We start from the raw sequence: 13866 nt of genomic DNA, 5'->3' as shown, positions 1-13866 counted from the left end.
AACTTTGTTGTACTTATCAAAATCCACAAATTTTCTGGTACTTTAACTTTGCAATATCTTACAAGTAAAGTTTATTGGTAGCAGACATACATTCTTTTGGTCCGAGTAGCATTTATATTGGCTTTAGAAACCACATCTTTTCAATGCCAAACACGAAGTAATGATAAGGCTGTGATAATAAAACCATAGCCACTTGGTACAAGAATTCACAAGCATAGCTCAAGCTGGGTCATACTGATGGCTTGTGCTTGACTGTATCATTTTAGAGCCTTTGAGTGTCAATTACAGAAAAATTCTAATTAAATTGTTGCTTGCAATATCTACATTTAGTAGCTGAGAATGGAGCTAAGCAGAAACAAGCTGTAATTGGGGGGAGAAACAAACAAAAAAAAGAAAGGGTAAGGAAAGAGACACAGAGAGAGAGAGAGAGACTGAGAGAGACAGAGAGAGAGAGACAGAGACAGAGATAGAGACTGAGTGAGACAGACAGAGAGAGACAAAAAGTGCCCTGGTTGGCTGTCTTCTCTACAGCAACCCTAGAAGACTAGTCAAAAATTCCTCTGTATTACTGGATATCTGTCATTTGTATCATAAAAGAATAGACAGAAAGGTACAGGTACTTAGAAAAACAGGAAAAAAAAAAAACAAGTAGTGTGTGTGACTAATATTGCTGTCTAACATATGAAACTTTGGGTTTAATCATATTGAAAGTTATATATTTTGCCAGTATTCTTATTATCTACTAAAAAGTATATTACCTTTAATCAACTTATTCTGATAATGAAATAAAAGTGGAGTTTTCAAGTTTACATAATCCAGATTTAAAAATGTATATATAATATCAATCCATTGCTAGTTTTAGTTTCCTTGTATGTGTTAAACTAGCAATTGAGACAATGTAGGATATTCTGCCTAAGCTTTGAATTGTCAAAATTAAGTTAAAAATGACAATACTGTATTTTAGGAGACCCTTTCTGGAGTGGGTTTGCAAGCTGAATTTAGACAAGATCAAGACGTAATGTAGTATCAGAGAATTGATTTGGGCTAAAGGAAAAATATTTATGTTGATATGAGCAGGAAGAGTTTGGACAGGTATAGTTAGCAAATGAAAGACACACAAATGGAAACATTTGACATGACATTGAACCAAGAATAGTTCTAAATTATTAAAGAAAAAGTGCTTAAAGTGGACATTCTCGAAAGTATTCCTATCAAGGCAGTTAAGAAACAAAGTTGATAACATGATGTCCCGACATCTTCTATCAGCGTTAAAAGAGTTTGTGAGGACAACTCTGGTGACAACTCAGTTGTCAGGAAAAATTTGGCTCTGGTTATAAACTTGTAAACCTGAGCAGCAACATAATCCCAGAAGAAACTGGACATATTGATCCTAAAAGCAAATGCAATCTATTTGCTATTGGAGCCCCAAACAGGCACACAATTGCCAAAAATTTCCCTCCAGCATACACTATTTTTGTCCAAGAAGACATTCAAGACACTTTCTACTATGCTAGAATTTCACCAAAGTTTTAGTACACACACTGTCACCCAAGAATTGTTGGCCACCACTTAGCATTTGGTGTTCTCTGCAGCTAGTTACCCTGCACACACTTTAATCTATCTGTGTGAAGAGGATTTGAGTAAGTCAGGGAGATGATTCAGGAGGGCTATGCAAAACAAGCAAGCAATTGGTTAGCTAAAAGGAATAACATAAAGAAGAATTGCAGTACAATAATATTATATAAGTTTAACATAATTTGGAGAAACTTCAAAGATGTGGGTAGAGATTTAGGGGGTAATATTGTATTACTCTAACTTGGTTACATGCATTTAAGCTGAACAGACCAGGCAATGTTTGCCTAGTCACTGAAGTCATGAAGCCAAGTTGATAATGCAGATAGCTGCTGCTGCTCCAGGTCTCTGATATTGCTCATAGAAGTAATCAGATGCAACCTTACCTCATGCCCTGCTATGCATCTCTCTCTGTGTACCCCAGGACTTCCTTGGTCCCAGCAAGGTATAAGGTTCCAGTGAGCCATGCTAGTGGCTACACATGTGTACAAACTTGGCCAGTGCACTGTGGCTTACTATTTGGATGTTACTACTTCTATAATGGGCTTTAGAGTTTTTTGCAGAGCCAAAAGGCCTGGAAGATTCATGTCTCCTAATACAAATACTGAGTGATAAAACAATAACAAATCAATCTTTCTCAGTTCTTCCTCAATGAACTCCTTAGAGATGCAGTATACGATATCTTTGAAAGCATCAAGCAACCAACTCTATGTGATGAAAACTTGTGGTTCATTTATGTATTCCCTTATATGCACTGCCATTCCTTTTCTGCTTTACTCCCTTTTTTCTCTCACTCTTGCTTTCCTGGTATTGCAGTCCCAAAGTGAATTAGCAGCTTTTTTTCTTTAGCCTCTCTGTGATGGTTAATATGAGTGTCAGCTTGATTAGATTGAAAGATGCAAATAACTGATCCTGGGTGTGCCTGTGAGGTTGTTGCCAAACGAGATTAACATTTGAGTCAGGAGGGTTGGGAAAGGCAGACCCATCCTTAACCTGGATGGACCCTATTTAATGAGCTGCCAGCATGGCTAGAATGTAAAGCGGGAAGAAAAATGTGAAAAGACAAGACTGGTCTAGCCTCCCATACTGCATCTTTCTCCCATGCTGGATGCTTCCTGCCCTCAAACATCGGACTCCAAGTTCCTCAGTTTTGATACTCAGACTGGCTCTTCCATGCTCATCAGCTTACAGACAGCCTATTGTGGGACTTCGTGATCATGTGAGTTGACACTTTAAAAACTCCCCTTTATATATATTATGTATCTATGCTATCAGTTCTGTCTCCCTAGAGAACCCCATATAATACACTTTCTAAGTAAAAACAAAGTTAAAAAATAAAAGTAAGGAAAAGAAGTTGCACAAATCCAGGTTCAAAACAAATGAGTACGAGAAGCTAGAAGATGGATGGAGTTCATTCAGGAGATTAAATGTAGGACAGCAGCTAGCTAATATGTACTTTGAGGAAAATCAGGAGTGACTCCCAAACTTGGACATTTTCATCTGGTTAAAGTTGCTGGTGTTCAACGAAAGCCTAAGTTAAGGAGGAAGTAAATGAGTCCTGTGGATAGTAATAGTTACTCAATTTGGACATTCTCAGTTTCAGAACTTAAATAAATAACCAAGTTTAAATTTGCATGCCCCCGACATAGTGAATTATCACGCCCCCTTGCTGTGCTAGGAAAGGTATAAGAGGAAAAGATTAAGCAGATCACTCATATTTGATGAGCAAATGGTATAAACAGACCTATGGAAATAATTTTTTCTACAAAGGAAATTCTAAAATGTCAATATAATTTTTTTCCAAAGTACTTATATTTAGGAAATATGTACACTACGGAAGGGTTAAACTATAACATTGAGAAATTGTTTAACGCTTTACATCAGGACAAGGTAGATTTCCTTTAATTTTTTCCCCCAGTTTACATTCTTGATTTTATCCATGAAATAACTATACCTCATATGCATAAATAAAATTTTGGTAAACTTTTAAATTTGTTTATCTCATTTATACTTGGAATTAACCATGTGATATAAGATGTACAATCTTATTTTTCTGACAGTGTAAGTGCCTTACTTATGACTATGGATACACAGGCATAACTTAGTCTGAAACATGATTTTTTAAATTCAGTGTTTCTTGTTATATATGTTTATATGTTTGTTGTACATATTTGTTATATTTGCTATGATATCTGTATATTTAATTCAAGGTGTAACTGATTTCCCAAATGATTAACACATATGCCACCAATAACATTTTTTTTTTTTTTTTGAGGTAGAGTCTCTTTCTGTCTTCCAGGCTGGAGTGCTGCTGCGTAATCTCTACTCACTGCAACCTCTGCTTCCTGGGTGCAAGCAATTCTCCTACCTCAGTCTCCTGATTACTTGGAATTACTGGTGCTCACCACCATGTGTAGCTAATTTTTATATTTTTAGTTGAGACGGGGTTTCACCATGTTGGCCACACTGGTCTTCAACTCTTGGCCTCAGATGATCTGCCCAAATCAGCCTTCCAAAGTGCTGAGACTACAGTGGTGAGCCATTGCACCAGGCCCAACAGTGTCATTTTTAATAGGCATTTATAAAAGCACAAAACTGTGATATGCACTTTGGTAAAGTAAATCAAGAATGGTACTATGTATGTTTCAACTTTATTATTTATTTGTATGAATATTATTTCACATTAAAAGTAATTATTATTATTGCTATTATTATAATTTTGAGGTGGGGTTTTGCTCTGTCACCCATGCTGGAGTGCAGGGATAAGATAACATCTCACTGCAGCCTCCAACTCTTGGGCTCAAGTGATTCTCCCATCTCAGGCCTCCAAGTAGCTGGGACTACAGGCATAAGCCACCATGCCTTGTAAGCAGTAATTTATATATTATATCATATTTGTTATATAAAATATGTGAGCAAGTTCCTCAATGAGGGTACACAAAAGGTAAGATAATTAAACGTATTTTGAAGTGAAAAAGTATGGACTAGAATTTGTGAGAGATTATTTTAAGACTTCTGTTTCTATCAATATGAAAACACTGAATGTTGTAAACTTCCTCATAAATAATCTCTAAAAGTTCTTGAGGTGATATTTAAAACATCACTTTTCTTTCACAGCCAGAAAGAAAGTTTTAAGAATATTCTAAAAGAAGGGAAAAGTGTTTGAAGGTATGAGACATTTATGCCTAGAGCATCAATGTTTTCAGAACAATAATATTTGAACCATTCAGGCTTTGCAGTTGAATGCAATTCAAGAACAAATAAACTAACTGAGTAAGTAAGTAAATATATAAATAAATAAATACATAAACAAACAAACAAATAAGAAAAAAGATGGTCCAAGAAGAGCAGTCTTGCACCTGAAGGGTAGAGTGAATAAAAGGAGTTATAAACTAAGTTTAGTCTAAATAAACATTGATGGTTTAAAACAATAACAGCAATTAGACACACATAGGTTGATACTGTTCTATAATAATTACTAAATATCTAGTAATATTTCTTTGTCTAGGTACTTTAAGTGTGTCTATTATCAAATCCAGCTATGTGCTTACAAGAGAAACACCTAAGACATCTGGACAAAGAAATACTACTAGAAACTCAGCTCAGGAGGTTTCTTGGTTTCATGTAGGAAAGAATTCAAGAGAGAGACAACAAAGTAAAGTGAAAGCAAAACAAGTTTATTAGAGCAACAAAGTACAAAAATATGGCTGCTCCATAGACAGAGCAGGGTTACCCCACAGGCAAAGTAACACTCATGGATTGCTGGCTGTCTATATTTATACTAACTCTTTCCTTTATGGTAAATAAGGGGTGAGTTATTCATAAATATCCCAGGAAAGGGGTGTGAAATTCTCAGAACCAAGAGTCCCTCCCTCTTTAAACCATATAAGGTAACTTCTGGGCATTGCTGTGGCATTTGTAATCTGTCATGGGACTGTTGGGCATGTCTTTAGCATGCTAATTCATTATAATTAGAATATAATGAGCAATGAGGGCAACTAGAGGTCACTTTCACCACCATCTTGGTTTTAGTAGGTTTCTTTACTGCATCCTGTTTTGACCAGATACTGTTTTGATCAGCAGGGTAGTGAATGGTGCGCAGAATACAAGACCTGCTGATCTCTTACCTGAAAACTGTATTACTATCATTCAAAACAGACAGTCATTCAAAACCATCATTAAAGTTGAAAATATTCAGTACATAATATTAAAAGGCCAATGTGCTAAGCAGAATAACGCCACCTCCAAAGATGTCCACATTGTAATTCTTATATATCATGAATATTTTATATTGTACAGCAAAGAGAAATTTAGGTTGCAGATAAAATTAAGATTGCTAATCAGATGACCATAAAAGAGGGAGATCATCCTGTCTTATTTGGGTGAATCAATGTAATCACACAATTTTAAGATGAAAGCAAAAAAAAATTACAGAAAGAGTAGTGAAGATGCATATAGGGTGAGAGGAATGCAAAACTGGTTGTGTTGCTAGCTTTGAGGATGCAGGATGGGAGCTACTGGCTAACCAATGTGGGTGACTGCTAGAAGCTGCAAAAGGCAGTGAAATAGATTTCCCCTACAGTTCCAGAAAGGAACACAGCTAAGCTGACACTTTGATTTAGTCCAGATACCCACAGTAGACTTCTAACTTACAGAACTTTAAGATAACAAATTTATGTTTTTTTAAGCCACTAAGTCTGTGGTAATTTGTTATAACAGCAATAGAAAACAAATACAGTGAGAATAGTATTATAGAGATTATAGAACAAAAATTTACAGAAGTATATAGATAAAGTGACATGTAACAGATTCATTCTCATGGTAACTAATCCACTCCCTAGATAATTATTAATTTAATAATCCATTAATTCATGAATAGATTACTCTATTTGTGAGGGCAAAGCTACAATGATCCAGTCTCCTCCCCAAAGTCCCATTTCTCAACACTGAGGCAAGTTTCAAACACAGAAAATTTGGTGAGACACATTCAAGCAGTAGCATATGGGTAACAATTTTTTTTCTTGCATCAGGAGGCTCATGTTTTCTCTCACCATTTAAGAAACTGTGTCTTACCATGGTTTTTCAGCTTGCAAACAGGGTGAAATCTCAGATCTTCACAGTAGTAAATTGTTCTGGAGCCAATTTGCACTGATTCTGAAGAGCTGATTAGGCACAATTCTTCCTAACTCTGGATTCAGTTACATTGCATTGTTAGATTAAACTTGGCCTGGTTGTGAATATTCACACCATGGAAACTGGCAAACACTAGAAATTATGTTTTTCTTCCCACTCCCCCCATCCCTGGCCCACCAGAGAGTTCCTATTAAAAATTTACCAGTTCAACACAGAACTAGGGACAAATAGAATTCTGAATGAGTACAACAATTTTTTACATTTGAATCAGGATTTAAAATATTTCACACAGAAAACAATAGAATGGGCAATTTTACAGTTGAAATCTGTAAAATAATCAAGATACACAAAAAAAACACCACTTGTTCAGATAATTGTAAAAAGAGGGAAGACTCCCCAAATTATTGAGAGAATTGTGAATTTAATATCAAACCCAGTAAAAATACCATGAGAAATGAAAACTAATTTCACTTGTTTATATATACAAATATCTTAAACACAATGAAGTATATCAATTTTAAGTGTCACAGAAAAAGATAATATAGCATTAATACATTTTCATTATTTTACAGACTGTCACAGAATGTTAACCCTTGAAATATCTCAAAATAATTTATCACATGACTGGTGAAAATTAAAACAATAAAATTATCTCAATTGATGTATTTGCTAGAATTAACTATTAAATCATAATTTTTTTAAAAGTAGGGAACTTAGAAAAAATGGAAACATCTTTAAACTAACAATTGATGACTTCCAAAATATTGCAGGAACCATCATTTTTCATGTCTGTATATTAAAAAAACTCATAAAAATCAACAAATTGTGATGGTTGCTATAACCAATTATATTCAGTACTCTACAAAAGCTTTAATCTCTGCAGCATGAAAGCTGTAAACAAGTGATAGGAATTATAGGAATTTAATTGTTTTTTTTTAGAAGTGCTCCAGTTGCCTATATGAAGAACCCAAAGCTTATACAGACAACTGATTAAACTAATTAAGGTAGCACAGTAAATTTACAAAACATAAGATCAATTTCTAAATATTAGTTATATTTGTGTATACTAGCTACAATTAGAAAATTATTCTGGCTGCTAGAATTCTAGAGAATCAACCATTTGTAGGGTGACCATGTAACTTATTATCCAAATGGAAGCAAGTGTAAGAACAAAAATAGAAATACTTATTAATCAATAATGGACTCCAGCAAGCCAAGAGAGATGGAACCCCTAACTAAAGTCAACATGTAAAGAAAGCAGTTACAGTATTATTGAAATCATGCATATGATTTGGAGCAGGATAGTAGCAATGGTATTGATGCAAAGTAGTCAGATACAAGCATTTTTGAAGATAGAGTGAAGAGGATTAGAAATAAGACATCCTGGCCGGGCGCGGTGGCTCATGCCTGTTATCCCAGCACTTTGGGAGGCCGAGGCTGGGGGATCACGAGGTCAAGAGATCGAGACCATCCTGGTAAACATGGTGAAACCCCGTCTCTACTAAAAATACAAAAAAATTAGCTGGGCATGGTGGCGCATGCCTGTAATCCCAGCTACTCAGGAGGCTGAGGCAGGAGAATTGCCTGAACCCAGGAGGCAGAGGTTGTGGTGAGCCGAGATCCCGCCATTGCACTCCAGCCTGGGTAACAAGGGAAACTCCGTCTCAAAAAAAAAAAAAAAAAAAAAAAAAAAATGGAAATAAGACATCCTGTTTTACAAAATAGAGTAAGGGGACACTCAAAATGTGAGAATTGTTGTACCACATATAAAGCAATTTTTTTCTGAATGTATAAAGCTCTAAATAAATTTAAAGTGACAAAACATAATCAATAAAAGAAATAATAGTTATTATGCAAGAGAAATCCTGTGAGAAGATTTTCATATAAAAATATAGTCAACTTCATTTGTAATCACCAAAATGTGTATTTAAAATTGAGATGGATTTCCATCATGCTACACAAGGTTGGACTAGCCCTTCCTCCTGAAACAACTAAAAAATATGTATAAAATATATGAAACAATATTTTCAGAGATTGAACAACAGGTATTCAGGACTGTAATCCCTGAGAGAAGCGAAACAAAGAATCCCATGCCTGTCCAGTTTTCTACCTAGAGGAGTTTGCCAGCACTGGAGAGGGAGGAGTCATCCATGTAAGGCACAATAGTCTCACAAATCAGCTGAGAAGAAAGAGCTTCCGAAATTTACATAGGAGTTCCCATAAGTCTTTGACTAAGCTTTAAGCTGCCTATAAAGCTATTAAGCCATTGGAGCTTCATTAAATTCAGGAGAACAAAATAAGAATTATGGCTAATGTCTCATCATGAAAATACACAGGCCAGAAAATACTGGCATGACATCTGAAAGTACTAAGGAAAAAAAAATCTGTCAGCCTGGAACTCTATATGGAAACACACACACACACACACACACACACACATAGAAAATAAAGCTGATTATGGGTAATTGGCAAAAACTGGAAAGAGCATAAATGATCATTAACAAATGAATAGGATAATGACCTGTGGTGTGTATATATATATATATATATATATATTGGAATACTTCTCAGCAATAAAAAAGCAGACTACTGATACACTTGACAAGGTGGATAAATCTAAAAACCATTATGCCACATTGAATAAGTCAAGCAAACAAGAGTACAAGAGTACCTAGGCATTATTCCACTTATGAATATCAAATAATCAGTTCCCTTGATCATAGTCAGGGTTGTCCCAAAATAACAAAAGGGGACTAATCCTCTGAACTTCCCAATCAACTAGACATTCCCCTGGGCATTGCTGAAGAGGGAGCTACCTACGAGCCTTCAGCTGGGGAAAAATGTGCCTGAGTCCTGCAGGGAGATTCCTGGAAGGAGACCACAGCATCCACTAGAGTAATGACTTTTGTTGTTTGGTTTTGCTTTGTTTTGGTTTTTGATTGTAGGTTCTGCATTAATTTTTAAATAGCTTTGTTTCATTGTGCCTACATTCCTTGTATGTTTCAAATGTCTCAATGAAAGTATATAGCTTAGCAATTCAAATCAACATCATATGGGTCAGAGAAAAATCTGTGTTCATAAAAAGAAATGAGCACTGTTCTCTATTATATAAGCAAGGCACATATTAGAACCAGAAATGGAACCAATTAGAAGACATTACATTAATAACTATAGGTCCATATTCTGAAAATCATGTACATGAAATATGAAACAATATGATGATGTATATATTCATAAGAATAGAAAATATGTAAGGCCACAATATATTTTACAAACATAGTAATGGATGAGAACTTCAATTCATGAATTAATGTCATTTTATGTGTCACTTATAATTTCACAGGTAATGTTACATGAATTCTCACTTCCATGGCTCATAGAATTTTGTAAAACTCCCTTGGTTTTACAGGCCTCCTCAAAGACTTAGAAGCAAATGTAAATAATATGTTTTAATGATTGATGTTTTGAAATTCTATGAAGTTCAGAATGAGATTTACTAAGAAAGATACTTGGTTTAATTAAGAATAGGTACTGCATATAAAAGCACCAGGATTGAAGTATTGAATGTCTGTGTATTCTTGATAAGCATTTTTTTTTTTCATCTGTCAAATGAAGAAGGCAGGATCATGCTTTATACTGTGCTAATGGATTTTCTCTCTGCTAGCAAACTCAAAGCTTGAAGTAAAGGAAAAATTGCTACATATCCCTATTTCCATGATATTCATATCCACTTCCCTGTTATTTTATTCTTAAATGCAGATGTGAAATGTTCTTATTTATGCTTTAAGCTTGAGGTTATGTTGTGTGATCATAGAACAAACTAGACTGGAAAACCATATATTTATCCTTTCCCTTTATAAATCTACTACCTGCTTTCAGGAAAGTAATTTGGTTTAAACCTGGCAGTTTTAAAATTCACATGGTACTTGTTTGAAGAACATGTACAAAATAAGAAGATAGTAAATAATATAAGAGCAATATGATACCAAATACCAGATAAGGCTATATTGCATTCATTCTTTTAATTAAATTTTAAACAGGCAAATGTAAAGGCAATAAGCTTACATGTGTAAAAAGAAGTGGCTTGTAAATAAATGTATTTTTCTATTCTGTCTTTCAATGGAAAACTTATGTTTCTATATTTATTTTTCTTGAAATGTCATTTCTATACTTACATAATAATCTATATCTATATGTAGATATAAAACCTATTCTTTGTTTTGCATGGAGAAATACAAGCAAATGATTCCAAGATGATGACTGGTACTATAATAGATATGGAAAATACATAGAAATAGAAGAGGAAATAACTAAATTTTAGAAAGAAAGGTATCAAGGCAGGTATCTCAGTACCATAAGGTAATTTTTTATTTTTATCAAAAATAGTATCAAAGTAATATGGACTCAAAAGCTTGTGATCCACAAAACAGGCTTCTGCTGCCACCTCCCCACCTCCAAGGTTATTCCCCCAAGGCAATCACCTTCAAATATTTCTCGTTTTATTTCTTCTGATGTTTAAGCTGTAAAACTCTAAAGTCTAATGTTTCTGGACAATACCTATTGACTCTATAACACAAAGAAATGAGAATTTACTGCACTTAAATTTAGTGCACTTATCTTAACCTCCTTCCTATTTCCCTTTCCCAAACTTGATACGTATATTATTTTTAGCTCTTTTTTTATATGGAAAATCTTAAATCTTTTCCTTTTTTTTTCTGTATGCTTTTTAGCCACATAGCTCCTTATTTCAGCCATTTACCTCTTCACTTTATTGTCATGTAAATACTGTACATATGTATTTCAAAATCTGTTGAAAATATGAAACAGATTTTTTTGTCATTTTAAAAGTTTAAATTAATATTTTTTAAAACAAATTTCCAGAAAAGAATAAAAAGCCCTTTCCTTCAAATGTGGTTTTCAAAAATAAACACAGCAAACTTGCAAATATTTCTAAATGTTTAATATGTACAAAAGTACAGGTATGGATGTATTATTTATTATATAACTCGTCTTATATGGTTAGTCTTTTGTTTCTATTGTTTTTCTTTTATAAGAAAATTATTACCAAAAATTCTTTTGTAACTATACTTTGAAAATGTTTTAGTATATACTTTTAGGAACAAAAGTGGTAAATCTAGACATATATGCACTTTATATTTTCACAGGTATTTTTACACTGCCTTCTAAAATGTATGTGTCAATTTACAATATAGTTACTTATACTCTAATGTTTTGTAATCAATTATTTTTCCCTTTTAGATCGAATAAGCCAAACAATTCATCACGTTTTTGCTTTAGATTTCATGTGCTTAATTTTTAGTGAGGGTAAATAACTTTTCATGGGCTTATTGCTCCTTTGTCTTTCTTCTGTGAACTATCTCTTCATAAACCTGTTTTGGAGTTATTTTTACAATAAATATTAAAATTTATTTTTATTTCTAAAAGTTATCATTTTTAAATTTTCCTATTTAAAATATAATTAAAGGAGTAAATATAATATAGACTTCTATAGTGTTTTGGTATTATATTGCTCTAAAAATATTTATAACCTTTTTATTTCGCATGTGGTCTTCAGTTAATACCATGTAAATTTTAAAACTGTCAATTTTAAACCAAATCATTTAGTAACAGACTTGTATTAATATGAGCTACTGATTGGAGTGGGAGCTTTCAAGGTTTGTTGTTGTTAAGAGGTGACCACTAGAATATATTACATTAACAATTTATGTGAATTGTGATAATTGCCTGACACTATCAATTCAGCAAATTCAGATAAGGGCCATTTCAGCAGAACTAGCATTAAAAATTTCATATCCGCCTATGAGTGAGAATATGCAGTGTTTCATTTTCTGTTCTTGTGTACCTATGCAACTGTATTGCATGCTCTGCACATGTACCCCAAAACCTAAAATGCAATAAAAAAAAAAGAAAAAAAAATTTTAGCCTCTAGTGTGAGAATAAGTAGAATCTCATGGTGGCTTTAATTTGCATTTTCTTGATGACTAATAATGTGAGCATATTTTCTTTTGTTGTCCATTTACACATATTCTTTTGTGAAGTACCTGCTCAAGTCTTTTGTTCATTTAAAAATTGAATTATCTTTTTATTATTTTATTAATAACATATTCCAAATATGAACTTTTTTTCAGAAAAAAAAATATTTCATATCCACTTTAGAAAACTCTCTTCTTCCACCTTAGTTGTCTCAGATTGTACACAAAAGAAGGAAGAAGAATAATCTCTGAACACAAAGCAGTAAACACTGTTACAGAAAGGGAGACATATTCCTCTTTCCACACATACAATCACTTTTCACAGTAGTTTCTACTAAGTTAGAGACTTCTGATTGTATCTCGTCTAAACGTAAGAGAACCAATGACTCAGGAGAGTGCTGCTTTGTTTTGAAAAATGCGTCTGGAGAGAGACAGTGTCCTTGATGTGCGGGGGCAGGGTACCAGCTGAGAAGTTTATTTTCCCACCCACCTTCAGTTTTGCAACTTACAGACTTTTCCTGAGTCAAATAAACACATAAAATTTAAATTATCCTGCATATACTCACAAGGAGGGTTGCCTGCTGGGTGAACAAAATGCTAGAAATACTGTGTAATATTCACACTGAAGTCTGAAAGAAAAAGAAAAAGCCTCAGTAATCATTTCCATACATGCAGAAAGAGCCCTGCAAAAAATCAAGAACTATAATTCACGAGACAGCCAGGGTTTGTGTAGTTGCCTCGCAAAACTGGTAGTGTCTAGATTCACTTCTTATCTTCTAAAGAATGAATGCAGGAAAACTAGATATATTTAATTTTGAGGTATTTGTGAAAAAAATTATTCTCACCGATTTTCAATATATCTATTTAAAATAGTCACTCAATCAAGTTACAGGAAAAAGGGTACCTATTCATATGGAATCATGTTTAACAATCTGAGCTAAAAATTGAACCACAGATAACTAATCTTTAAGTCAAATATTTTAATGCTTCATCTCATTTTCCCTGTTTTCATTTTTTTCAAGCTTTTATTTATTATTACATGTACATTGCACTGCAATCCAGAACTCAAACTAATATTTAAAGAGAAAAGTAATAATAAAAATACATACGACATAAAAATAAATGATGCTTCTTTTCTGTCTGCAAGATCAGTTTACATCCAGCCAGA

This window comes from Callithrix jacchus, chromosome 4 (genome assembly GCF_049354715.1).
Source record: "Callithrix jacchus isolate 240 chromosome 4, calJac240_pri, whole genome shotgun sequence".
Lineage (NCBI taxonomy): Eukaryota > Metazoa > Chordata > Mammalia > Primates > Cebidae > Callithrix > Callithrix jacchus.
This window is presented reverse-complemented; position numbering follows the sequence as displayed.